The sequence below is a fragment of the Rhea americana genome, unplaced genomic scaffold (assembly GCF_003343005.1).
Source record: "Rhea americana isolate MKP2758 unplaced genomic scaffold, rheAme1 scaffold_32, whole genome shotgun sequence".
In the NCBI taxonomy this organism is placed as follows: Eukaryota; Metazoa; Chordata; class Aves; order Rheiformes; family Rheidae; genus Rhea; species Rhea americana.
In genome coordinates this window covers 2,851,171-2,863,777 of record NW_028186446.1, presented here as the reverse complement: position 1 = coordinate 2,863,777, position 12,607 = coordinate 2,851,171, and the positions used below count along the sequence as shown (strand labels likewise).

Genomic DNA, 12,607 nt, shown 5'->3' with positions numbered 1-12,607 from the left:
AGATATTTGCAAGTGCTTAGCATTAACCTCCTGACACTTGTAAAGGAAACTGGGGCGTGAGAAATTGGGCTGCCCGCTGCCCAAAGACTTTGCTTTTGAGGGAGCCTGCGGGCCGTCTCGCGCAGCTTGCTGCCTGCGGAGCTTGGCCAAGGGAGGCTTTGCTTTGYGCCCGGAGCTTGGCTGGGGGAAGCTCTGTGTGCTTTTGTTTGGCACGTAACAGAACTAAACTTTGTTTTTATTTACTTTTCTCTTTYGTAAGAAAACACCTACAAAAAAGGAATTTAAACTCCAAGATGGTGTTCGGGATCTTTTCCTGGGCGTTGGTATGATAATAATAGTCTATTAATTAGCTGCCATGAATCAGTCATAAATACAGTATGCAATAGTTCAGAAGTTTCCAGGACAAATCCATCCGACATTTGTGTTTTTCCTTCTTAAGAGCTTTGCACTGGCACTGCTCCATATGTAGGTGCCCACCAAAGCTGTGAGATGTTCTCTGCGTCTAAAAGAAATCATGAATCTGCAGGGGAGCGGTGCGAAGTGTGCCTAAAGGAACAGACAGGAGCAGGAGTTTAAAAACATGTAAGGACAGCTGAGCAAAACATAACAACTTACCGCAATTTTGTACTGCTTCGTACCAAGTGAATAATTGCCTGGCAGAGGAGAGCTCAAAACGCCAACGAGAAAGCTGTAAGAAATGTGGTATTTAGATCTCTGGAAGTGCATTTCTGCCCGGGAGCTGCAGCGCCCGGAGGCAGCTCCGCACCGGCACCGCCTTTGCGGGAACGCTTACCTCCGCCGCGGGGTTCACACGGCTGCGGAGAGCGTGGGAGCGGGCCTGCGGCCAGCGCGCCGGTGTCAAGGAGCCGGAGGGAGCCGGAGTTAGGGGAGGCAGGGGTGGTGACGGGAGCAAGGGATGCGGCGGCGGCTCTCCCRCGCCCGCGGGAACCCGCAGGTAGCTGCGCCGCCGCGGCTCCGCCGGGCCCCCGCGSACGAGGAGGCAGAGAAGGAGCACGGCAGGAGATGGCTCACGCCGGTTCCTGTCCCTTCCTCTTCCTCCGAAGCCACAGCTCGCCCCGCGGTACGAACGCACGTGGTGTTGCCGTGCCTCTCATGTTTGTTTTTGCGCAACGCCTGTGGCACAGCCGCCGCGGCTGCTTGCACGCCCCTCTCCAGCTGCGGCCGCGCCGGCCGTGCGCGAGCCAGGGCACGGCAGACGCGGCCGCCCTGGTCCCTCGGCTCCGCTGGAGGACGGAGCCAGGGCGCGACAAGTCAGGTGTCAGCATGTGACATGCCTGGCTGCCCGCTTACGCTGCCTGCRCGCTTCATTTTGCAGTCTTAGAGGAAATGCAGTCTGTCTCTGCATGGGCAAACCATCTGACTTCTTCCAGAAACTCACGCATAATACCCTCTGCTTTCCTTTTATAGATGTACTGAACGTGTGTTGTCCGGAAGCAATGCTAACACAATCTCTGATGTAGTATTTCTTCTTTTGCTTAAATATTCTCCATATCCATGGCTTCTCTCCTAAAGTGTCCAGGCTTGTCAATAATAAGTGCTTTTGGAATATAGACATTTGTCAGATAAGACTTGCATCCAAGGGATTACTTCAATTGCACTGATTTATTCAACTGAACTAGAGTAAATTGGCATGAAGATTCAGTTACTATTGATTTTGACTGAGTCTGAATCTGTAACTAAATCAGAAGATGATTGACTCAGTCTGCTGTATCATCCAGAATCTGACCAATTATTGTCAATTATCAGGTGATTTTTACTATATTATGTCCAAGAAGCATTTTTATTATTATATCAGCACTACATACACACTGTTCTATGCAACTGAATAATTTTTAAAGTGCTCTTTATATCCAAATAATTGGAGTTCAAGCTTTCAGCATCTAAGTAAGTATATGTAGCAAGAGATTTTTTCAGTAATGTTGCTCTTTATAGCTTTTAAATTAAGCCTGCTTGGCAGTAATGAATCATACCCTGCTGCTGTAAGAATGAAGATACTCAGTTACAACCAGAAGACACCAGACCCCTCAGTAATGAAAGAGCGTGTATATAAAGTCAGAACTCTCTCCTAGCTGAGTGTCCTACCCACTGAGATACAGAAACAGTGCTTCTTTCTTGCTTCTTTCCTGCCTGGGCATCAGTTTTCCTTTACTGGAAAATAACTATAGAAAGAGAGGTACACATTGCTCATCTCCTAGAACTTTTAAGAGGTTGATGGTGAGGACGAATTCCTGGGAACTGGAGTTTAAAGACGGCCTAGAATAAAGACTCCAGTGTTTTTGGTCAACMCTGTAGCCATGACTGTGTGAAAAGCAAGGCATAAAACAATATACTGTGGTGGGAAGCTTTGGCTTGGTTATTCATTTAGTTCAGAGGAGGATTCTGGATTCCGAGCAGCTCTCTGCTTCTTTTGCTATACCGACAGTTCAAACACACCTCTGTGCTTGATGTCGTTGATGGCCTTTTTCTAGAGCTCTTGGCAGCTCCYGGTTGCTATAAATTGCTTTTCTGAAAAGACAGCCAAGTCCATGTGGATCTTGGGAAACTCCTAGCAGGGGACGCAGAGGTGGTGAACAACACATGACATGTGGATTGAAAAGTTCAAGGGCTGGGGTGCCACAAGCAGTGACAGCTGCTCAGCACTATTCATTCTGTAGAGATAATGAGTTTTATACTATTCCCATTAAAATGATGTCAAAAAACAGTGGARGTTGTACCACTGACAACACAGAAGTGGGCTAGTTTTTCAGTAATGGCAGCGTACTGGCAACAAGTATAGGATAAAAATTGTCCCCAAATTCATCTATGAAGCTTGGAAATGCAATTAAAAGTTTGCAGTGTGATGTATTCATGTCAATGCTACACCAGCAGAGGGGAGGGTGGCATCCGGGCAGTATTGTCACCTAGAAGTTCTTTTTTTTTTTTTTCTCTCTCTTTCATATAAAAAAAATTATTCTTTCTTTTGGTTGGGAAAATGGGAAAGGATGATTTTACATGAAATCAGTAACAGATGAACACAATAAATATTGGCAGAGCTCCCAATAAGGGACTGCACAATACCATGCACTTGCATGGGCCAGTACCTGTAAAACTTGCAGCTTGTGCAGCCTCAGTAAAATTGCATATTGCCTGGGAARAAGTATTACTCAGGGCAAAATGATATTTCGGTTAACTGGCCTTTGAAAACTGTATCAGTTTTCTTTGTATGGTTGCTATAAATACTTTCCACCTTTAAGGCTTATCTCAACTTTTTCTGCAGGTGTTTATTAATTCACTGTAAGCCAACACAGCTGCTGCAAATTAAAATATTTTTTTCACTTCATCCTTCTAATCCATTTTCATGTCTTTTGAGGCTCAACCTCCACAGCTGGAGAAAAGTCTGAAGTTGAAATTTCACCTCTGCTCACATAATAGTTTGTTGTTTAGTACTGAAAATGTTTTCCCGGCCTTTCTTGTCTGAAGGGTTGTAATCCCCTTTCGGAGATTCCTTTCCAACCAACGGTATTTTATTACAGTTGAAGGTGACGAGAGGTACTAGTTTACAGGGGGAGGGTTCTTCTGATGTTTCGGGTTTGTCTGAAAAGCTTTGGGGAGGTTTAGTGCAACAGGTGCCATTAACACCTAATATGGGTAACAGAAGTGATCATAGACCAAAACATGCACTGCCACATAGGAGCAGCTCAAGCCTCGTTGCACAGACAGTCCAAGGATCCTCTCCCTTAGTTTGTAGCACTTTCCCAAAGAAGAAACCCGTTGCTCTTGGATTTTTTTTCTGTATTGAGAATTTGATCATCTAGATTTTGTAAACTGTTTTCAATTTGATAGTTCCCTTCAGATGTGGAAATTAGACATCTTTTGGGTCTCCCATTTCTAAAGTCCCAGAGCGCCAATGCCCAACSTCTCTTACCTCACTGTCACCTCTGTCACCTCACCACTACAGATGGCAGATGTTTTTTTCCCCCTTGGTGCATTTTTCGTTGGTTATTTGCTTTTCCTCTTTACTTTCCCAGCTCTAGAATTTCAAAAAATGTTAGACTAGTAATTTAGTCAAAGAGAGATACTGTTTTATCTTTAATTCATAATGATGGATATATTTTATACCAGTCCTCCCTGCTCAAGACTTCTTATTACACATTTAAGATTGTAAGATCTTTTATCTGTAGGGCATGCTTTAGTCTGTGAAGCTCCTTGCTTAGCATTTTTGAGAAAAAAAAATCCAGAAAACCCTGAAAAACATACTTTAAGGTTAATTTGCTTAGTATCTTCAAGCAGATTGAATGAACCAGTATGTGTAGTATATGGATTAGTTTTGTATTAACTTGTTTCTTTTGTAACTTAGAAGAATCCTGTTGCTTACCTTGTAGGTACTTCATTGCAAAAACGCTTAAAACAGCATGAACAAGCACCTCCATGGTGACATGACCAGCTCTGACTTAAATTGTGGGATGCTGTCTGCTAGATTTTTAATTGAGAATAATTTAGGAGCTGAAAAGGTGTGAAAATGTAAAGAGTAGTGGAAAAGATCTCTGGCATGCTCAAGGAGAAGGATTTCAGTCGTTTCAAGGTCAGTGCTGCCTGTGCACAGCGCTCTGCAGATTGGCTCTGCTTCAGTGGCTGACCTGGAGAAGAAGGAGCTCTCTCAGCTCCTACCCAGCCACACAGGACAGCCTTAATCTAATACTGAGTTCAGTTACTACCTTTAAACCTTAAAATGCAGTTGCACAAGAACAACAAAGAAGCTTGGCAGTTTTTGAGATAGCRAGTTTAGAAAGGGGATATGAAATAGGCTCATGAGAAAGAAGAAAATACAGAAAACTAAATAAGTGTTTGTGGGAAAGCACAATCATATTGTATTTGTCATACCAGTAGTTCTGTCTGGATGCTAAAAAATGCAGAAGCCTGCAGTTTAGCTATATAATTAAACTTGAAACTACTGACCGACAAGATACAGTTTTACTCWGTGCAGTGATGGGGTATTTAACACAAAAATAGTTAAATCATATTGCTGGTGAGAACTGTCAGTACGAATGAGAGGAATGCTTCTGTGTTTCCTCTAAGCAGAAACCATACATTTTGTTTTAGCCTTTCCTTTTTGCCAAGGTCAGTTGTGTATGTATTTCCAGAACTTGCTTCAGATGTCSGGACAGTTTTCAAAATGCCACTGTTGTATCATGCTCACGGAGCTGAGATAACTGCTCTAAAAGCCCTGGTGAAATAAACCTACAAATCTTCTGGGGAAGCAAATGTCTGCAGATAAGAGAACTGTGACGTACGTGCGTAGGGAATAAGTGAAGGACATTGAACCTATCAAGGCTCTTCCATTAAAAAAAAAAAAAAAAGGTATTAAATGATGAATACTGAAGCAGTTCAGCCCAGGAACAAACAAGATCTTCCCATGTTAGAGCATATTACGGATGAAGATAAAATCTGCACTCATCTCACTTTTTGTTTCTACCAGGCATGCTATATCCTTCTGTTGAAAGACTTTTTTTTCTTTCTTATGAGAGGTTGTGAAACTAGAGCTTACGTAGCTGATCCTGGAGTCACTGATGGCTGTGGTAGAGCTCTCTTTGAATGCAGCGGTGGGGCTGAGGCCCTTCATTCTGCTCCAAGGCCACCTTGGACCTTGACACTTGCTTACGTGAACTGAATCTACAYGGGGGCTGGCCCTGCTTTGCCCGTAAGGGTGCCCATGGTGCCACTGGTTGGTTTCCCTTTTACTAACCTTTCCCTTTCAGTTAGACTTTCAAAGGGAACATGCATATCCCTCTGCAAATTTCTTGTGATTAATCCCTTTACAATTCTGGCTCTTCACAGGTTGCCAACCTGTATTTAAAAACCCTGAGGAAATTCATATGTTAAAAACACTGGCAGCAGAGCAGTGCAAACTTCCCACAATGAAAACCCGTGCCAGGAGACTCTCACCTGATTAGCAAACTTAACCCAAAAGGAGATTGCCAAATTTCTACCCCTTTTTAACGTGCCCTCTCTTACTATTAACATTATGTGCCATCTTGCCTTTTACCTCCTTTTGGACACTATTAGTTTCCAGCCACGGGTGCCGGAGGTGGTTGGTGTCCAGGAGCTTCACTGCAGGACTGCCGGCTGCGTCTTTCCCCTCCTGGCTCGTGTCTGCAGGGTACGCACAGCTGAGTTCAAGCAGGACACCATTACGTTTCTTAGAAAATAGTCTGTGTGTACGTATAGGGGGAGCAGAATTTTATCTGTCTTTTTGGAATTCATCTTAAATAGCGAGGAGCAAATTCAACACGCTACTGCACTGGGAGTTTGCAGCAGCTTCTCAGAAACCACCAATTTTCCTTTCTCCGCCACTGGCTATCGAATGAAACTCCTCAAGTTCTTGCAAATCTTCAGAGAAAATGCTAATAATTATTGTCATCCTTTTGATACGCTAGCTCTGATTCTGATAACAGTTTTAATACTGATGATAATCTTAGAGATGTCATAGAGATTATGGTGCTATCCTACTTGAAGAATAGTAGATTTGGGGTAAAAGAATTAGGGCTGTTAAAAGACTAAAATGAGAAACTCAAGATGGCTGATCTGCTCTTTGCCAGATTTTAGCTGAGCTCTAAAGCATCATATATTTTCTCCTCAGTCCTAACATTTATTATCCATGCCGTCTCTCTTAAATGTAGGAGAAGAGACGCTACGTTTCTTCAAAGTCTTGAGCAATTTGTGATCAAGTATAATAAGCTCTACATGAAGTAACTTCTTCCCTATGCTGCGCCTGGCTCCCACCCACACAGAGATATTATTAAAGGGAGAGGAGAGGGAGAAGTACAAAAAAATGTTACGTTTAAAATGAGAACTCTGCATTGCACAAGAGCTGAGGCAAGACGCGTGTGACTGGAAGTGGGTAACTGTCCAGAGCATGCAACGTTGTCAGCTGGGGCCTGCTTGCAGGATGAAGTTTTATACCGCACTACATCCATGTCACTAATCAGAGGCGGCAAGGACCTTCGTCTCTAAGTAGGAATACCTATTTTTTCCTTACATCTTGCTTCGGTTTCCCTTTTCATGCCTGCAGTGCAGACATGTCCAAGGGAGCTGTCAAGGAGAAGCAGTGGTGGGAACATGAGTGAGGAATCGGCTCAGAAATAATCCCTCTGAATAAAGGTTTCCACAGGACAGTCCAGATCATGTTATTTCTAGTCATCTCATGATTTTAGTTTTAGGTCTTACTTGTTTTTAATTCTAAAAATGACAATATTTTTTTCATGACAAGTAACTGAGAATCTGACAAAATTATTTGCCAGCTCTTCACATTTTATAATATGAAAAGAAAAAGAAAACATCATTTAAATATATCTCTGAGTCACAGACTATGTAGCTTGGCAGCCTTCCCGTGGCACGATGCAGGATTCCTTGGCAAATGCTTCTTGGCTYAAGTTTTTTAGTTTCTTCACTGTCACCTTGTTGCTCTCACATACACACACATACAGACTCCGAAACTTAACTACTACAATGTTACTGACATCTAAAATTCCTTGTTCCACTTCGATAAGCTGCTTCTTTGTTCTTTCCATTTACGTTTTTCTCTCCACTATGTCAAGTTACCATGCGCTTTCTCTTCCACCATCTCCCCCATCTCTTATGCCTGCAGATGAGCAGCTACCTGCTCTGGAATTGCTGCTCCTCTCCCCAGCGCTTCTGCTCGCCGCCTTCTCAGCCCGACCCSTCAGCCTTGCGCGCCCAAGAAAGCAGGCTCTGCCTTCCCCATCCCTGGCGCTCTTTTCGATTTTACGCGGTTCTTGCGTTGCCTCCGTCTGGATTGCTGGTATACAGACTTTTCACCAGAAGTGTTGTATATATTCAAGTCAGTGATCAAGAGATTATCCATATTGTTTTTCTGTGATAACMGGGAAGGTGGTGGGATTCCCCACGGCTGTTGTCACCAGACTGAGCAAATCCAACTGTTTTGGAAGTTATTTCTTACATATTTGGCTCCTTGTCTAGCTTTGCAGACAGTTGCATTGGCAACTCTAGAATTATCTCTATGGCTTTGTAATATGTTTGGATTAGAAAGAGAATTTCTTCACTGCTTTTTTCCATCTTCATTACTGTTTTACTTTTTCTGTCTTTATTGCTGTTTTCCTTTACCTAAGCTTTCTTCGCAGATCTATACTATCTGTAGCTTAATCGCTCGATGTCAGAAATTAAAAGGTAGTTTCCAAACAGAATCGCAGTAACTGGTTCAAAATGTCTGTCACAGTCAAGGAACCTGTGCCTCACTCCACGCGGTTTTATTGTTAAGTARATTTTTTCCTTGGATGTAAACCGCGGTATAGACTATGGCAGTGTTTCTCAATGCCTTTAATCTCAACCTTTGTGAAAATTCAAAACTTTGGTACAGTATCTTCCAGAGCCTCTGTGCTTTTGTGGACCATAGGCTGAAAGTAAGTCTAAAAGTAATCTGTTCAGTTTACAGTTAAACCTCATTTATCTCTTGGATGTTGTTGTGTTGTCATTGTATGTGCTACTTCTGGAATTTTTTTGGCATGTTAGTGGAGTTGCACTAGGGATGATTTTTTTTTTCATAGAGACTGCTTCAGAAATGTTTATATCTTAGTTTGTACTGAGTAGCACAGATATGAATAAAGCATCTATAAAATAAAGTACTTAACCTTTCAGACACAGATATCCAGTTCAGATAGACAGAACATTCAGTGTACRTGAAAGACAGCATGAGACAATAACATGAGCCGAGTATACTCCTTTGGACAAGATAAAAGAGAAATCTAATTTGTTCAGCTGCATATAAGCATGAGAGCCTTTCAGCCAGCAGATTAGTGGTGTAAGTCCTTCTAAATTATAAGCAGCTGCTAACTTGTTCAGGATTTGTGTGGTTTTACATTGCACCTTTATGTCGTGACCTGTATTTTTATTTCAGTGTTATATTTATCTTTGTGTTGGATTGCCATATAAAAAGGTAGCTAGATTTATCTTGTGGAAATAGCCACAATGCAGATTCATAGCTAATAYCCATTTAAGAGTGTAGCTTCACATTCTGTACCTCGGGAACAAGTACTAGTACCAGTGTAGCTCTGTGTTTTCAAAAATACATGCTCTTTGACTTAAAAGGATTTTTTTTTAACAGAACAGAGTAATAATGTTGTACCTCCAATTCATTTTCTTATCTATAGGCTAAGGGCACTCTGGTCCTACATTAGAAATAAATAGCTTTCCCCTCCATTTAATTCAAGAGAGACTGGGTAAAAGTCTAGCTCCAAGGCCTGGAGAAGGAAAGATCAAACAAGGTGGACTCCTGCAGGTCACCTGTAACACTTTCCTCCTCACGTCTCCCTAAAAAATCAAAAAAAGCAAAAACCAACAAAAGTAGGAAAGTGTGGGGACGTGACAATATTTTGGACTTCTTGAGCAAACAAGGAGATGAAATTGATCTCATCTGCACTGTAATTCTTTTTGTCACCTTTTTCCCTGCTCAGGTGTGTGTTTTGAGACAGCAATGGTGTGGGAGCCCTCAAAGCACAGATTTTGTAGTAGGCAAAGTCAGGGAAGGCTGAGAGGCTCCAGGAACTACTGAGAAGGCAAGTGCATCCCCTGGATAGCCCTTTTCTGCACCAGTTGCTCCCTTTTTCCTGAGACTCACACAGATTTTTAGGTCTCTGACTGCTCTTTGAAGTCAGAGGACAGACCTGCATCTGCTGCCACAGGAGACAAATCCAGTTCCATGCCTTTCCCTAGGGGAAAAAAGAAAAAAAATAATTCTACAAAGTGAAACTCGGAGATTATGCTCGCAGAGAAAAGACTATATCCCCGAGTAAGGACTTCTGGATTCAGTCTGCATAAATAAACCTCAGGGAGTGAGTGGGTGAGTGAGTCAGGGGAAGGATACAGAGAACAAAGGTGAGGCTTTGCTTTTCTGTGGCTGCTGAGTATACTCCCAGTTCAGTGGTACTAGAAGAGCTGGTGTCCACCCTTAAGAACAGAATTAAAAAAACTATTGCTTAAGATAAAAGTTCCCATATACGGTGTGCTGGATTTGGGGTGCTGGCAAGTCTTTGCTTAAGAATAACCAGTGCCAAAACGTGAGATGAGATCTTCATATGGCTGCTGATTAAGTGGACCTACTTCCCCAGTCACCCGTCCAATAGTCCAACTGAACCAGCAGCCAAAATTTGTGAGGCAAATTTCATTACATTAGTGGAGCCTAGTCCAGAGTTGGCATTCTGTAGTAGCAATGGTGGGATGGATAGGAGCCTGAAAGCTGAGTTAATAATGCTTCATTATGATGAAATACCAAAATATGCTGGGAGGTCCTCTTGTGTTGTATAATTATTTATTCAAAATAATTTAAATTCTTGCTTCAGCTCTTAGTAAATCTGAAACAGCAGCAGCAATGGGAAAAACCTCTCTTAAAAATCTCAAGAATCATACTTGTTTTGGCATGACTCTGCCTAAGGTGATTTGAAAGCAAGGCCGACTATGCCAAGCTTTCACATTAACACAAGGTTCAGCATACATTTTAAAGCATTAGATCTACTTCTCATCTATTTGGATAGGATTATTTGGTTGTGCAGATTTTGTTAGTTTAAAGAATCACAGTATTCTAATGCTGGAAGCAAAAATTAAATTCTCACAGTAATGGAGAACACTGTATGCTAATTATTTTGTGAAGTCATTCAAAATTATCAAAACTTGTCATATTATCCAACTTCGGAAGATATGGAGTGTGCCTGCCACTACAGAGAAAAGTAGGATTGTAGAAGCTGAGCATTTTGAAAATAAGGCTCAAAACTGACAGCAGAGATAGATGCTCATGTCTGGGTGAAGTTAAGCTCTGCTGGGCTTTTTTAGAAGCCAGTATTACTGGGTTTCTTATACTTTAAAAATACAGAAATCTCTAAGTGTAAGTTGAAACAGTCTTGTCAAAGAAGCTGCAATAATAAATACAGTGTATATCTGGGAATCAGTGCATACCATTATTTATCATTTATTTCAGAGTCAAAATAAACAGTACTTTATGGATAAGTCCCAGGCTACGTCATCTTTCCAGTTCAAATCTGATGTCATACTGTTTCAGATCTAACTTGGTGAAATTGTTCTCTCAATGGCCTATCCAAAGCAGTTTGCAGTGTAAAGTTGATATGACATAACCTGGGTGGCAGCAAACATGAAGGAAACTAAATGTGTGCTTAGTTCCTCGGAGATGGTCATCACATCTTCCAGTTATTGCTTTGCTCTTTTTGTTGGTGGCAAAGATTTCTGTAGAGATTATTATGTCTAAATGAGATCTGTCCCAGCACTCTGGACCCAGTTGGTATATTTGATGTGGACCTGCAAGATAGACAGTGACGTGAGGCTCTACTGTCCCTCTGAGAGTTGCAGGATGTTTTGCACTATTTTCTGGGAATTAACTCATGTTTAGCAATAGGCGATGTGAATCCTACGGCTGCTCCTGAAAATGGGCAATGAGAGGAGAAGAATTATAACTGGATACTCCTTGTTGTCCCAGAATAGATGGGAGAGGTCTCCTTTTATGAAGTGGAACTGTGAAACAGTGTCCTTGGCAATCAAGGTTGTGCAGGAGGATGCAGAGAGAGGCAGAAGAAATGACTTTTCTTCATAACCAAAGGCTGCCAGTGAAAAGATACAGCATTTATCAAGCGTTTCAGCTGAACAGGAAACTGGAGCAATAAGCTTACAGCATGCAGTACTCTGGAGAGCTGTGCTTCGACAGAGAGGGGCAGCCTGGCTGTCAGTTGACCTACGTAATACCTCAGTTTGCAGTGTGTCTGAATTGCACTTCTTGGACTATTCTACCACGTCTGCCCACATCTTATTGAGCCAAAGTGCTGCTCWGCATCTGAGGGCTGATCCTCACAGGTGACCTTATTCCTGGCTTGGTCATCCATGAGGAAGATGTTGGACTCTCTTTGGCGTTTACATGTGCAGTTGCACTGTTGATCACACCTTACTGAACTACTGGCAAAGTTGGCAGYGTAGCAGACAAATCTGAGTTTTATATTTTATTGTTTAGTCACTATGAGATGATAGTATTTTACAAATTACAACAGCAGAAAAATACTAAATTGCACTTTGAGAAGAAAAAAATATGTATCGCTCTTTGAAAGTATTTTTAGTCACTGTTCTTTTTCTAAAAACCTTTGCATATTCTACCTATTAATTTGTTTCTTTCCTGAATGTATCTTTATCTATGCAGCAGAAGTATTCCTCTCTTTCAAGGTAAATTCTGTACTGTTTCTCACGCCATTGTTTACAGACCTTCATAAATCCATWGTCATTTATTTGATCCCCAAGCTTAGGAGTACCTTTCCAGTACAATACACAAGGAGTTTAATTTTCAACTTATATCCTTAATAATTGATCTGTGATTTTATTATATTTAAATGAATTGCATGACATCCAYTTAGCTTTTTTCTTTCTAACCAGCTCTTTGAGTATGTTCTTTCTAATGAAATCTATTTTGTTTATGAATTATATAATTCATAGGATAATACTAGTTGAGAGGGAGAAGGTTATTTCATTTCTGTTTAAAGACGCAATTAATCCTCTAAAGCAACATATTCAAAGATAYGTTTCA

At 41.6% G+C, this 12,607-nt stretch overlaps 1 protein-coding gene across 2 annotated transcripts in view; it reads left to right on the top strand.

Annotated features, from left to right (window-relative positions):
• CDK6 (cyclin dependent kinase 6) overlaps positions 1-12,607 on the top strand; it is a 135,236-nt gene that overhangs the window by 102,261 nt on the left and 20,368 nt on the right. The window lies entirely within an intron of this gene.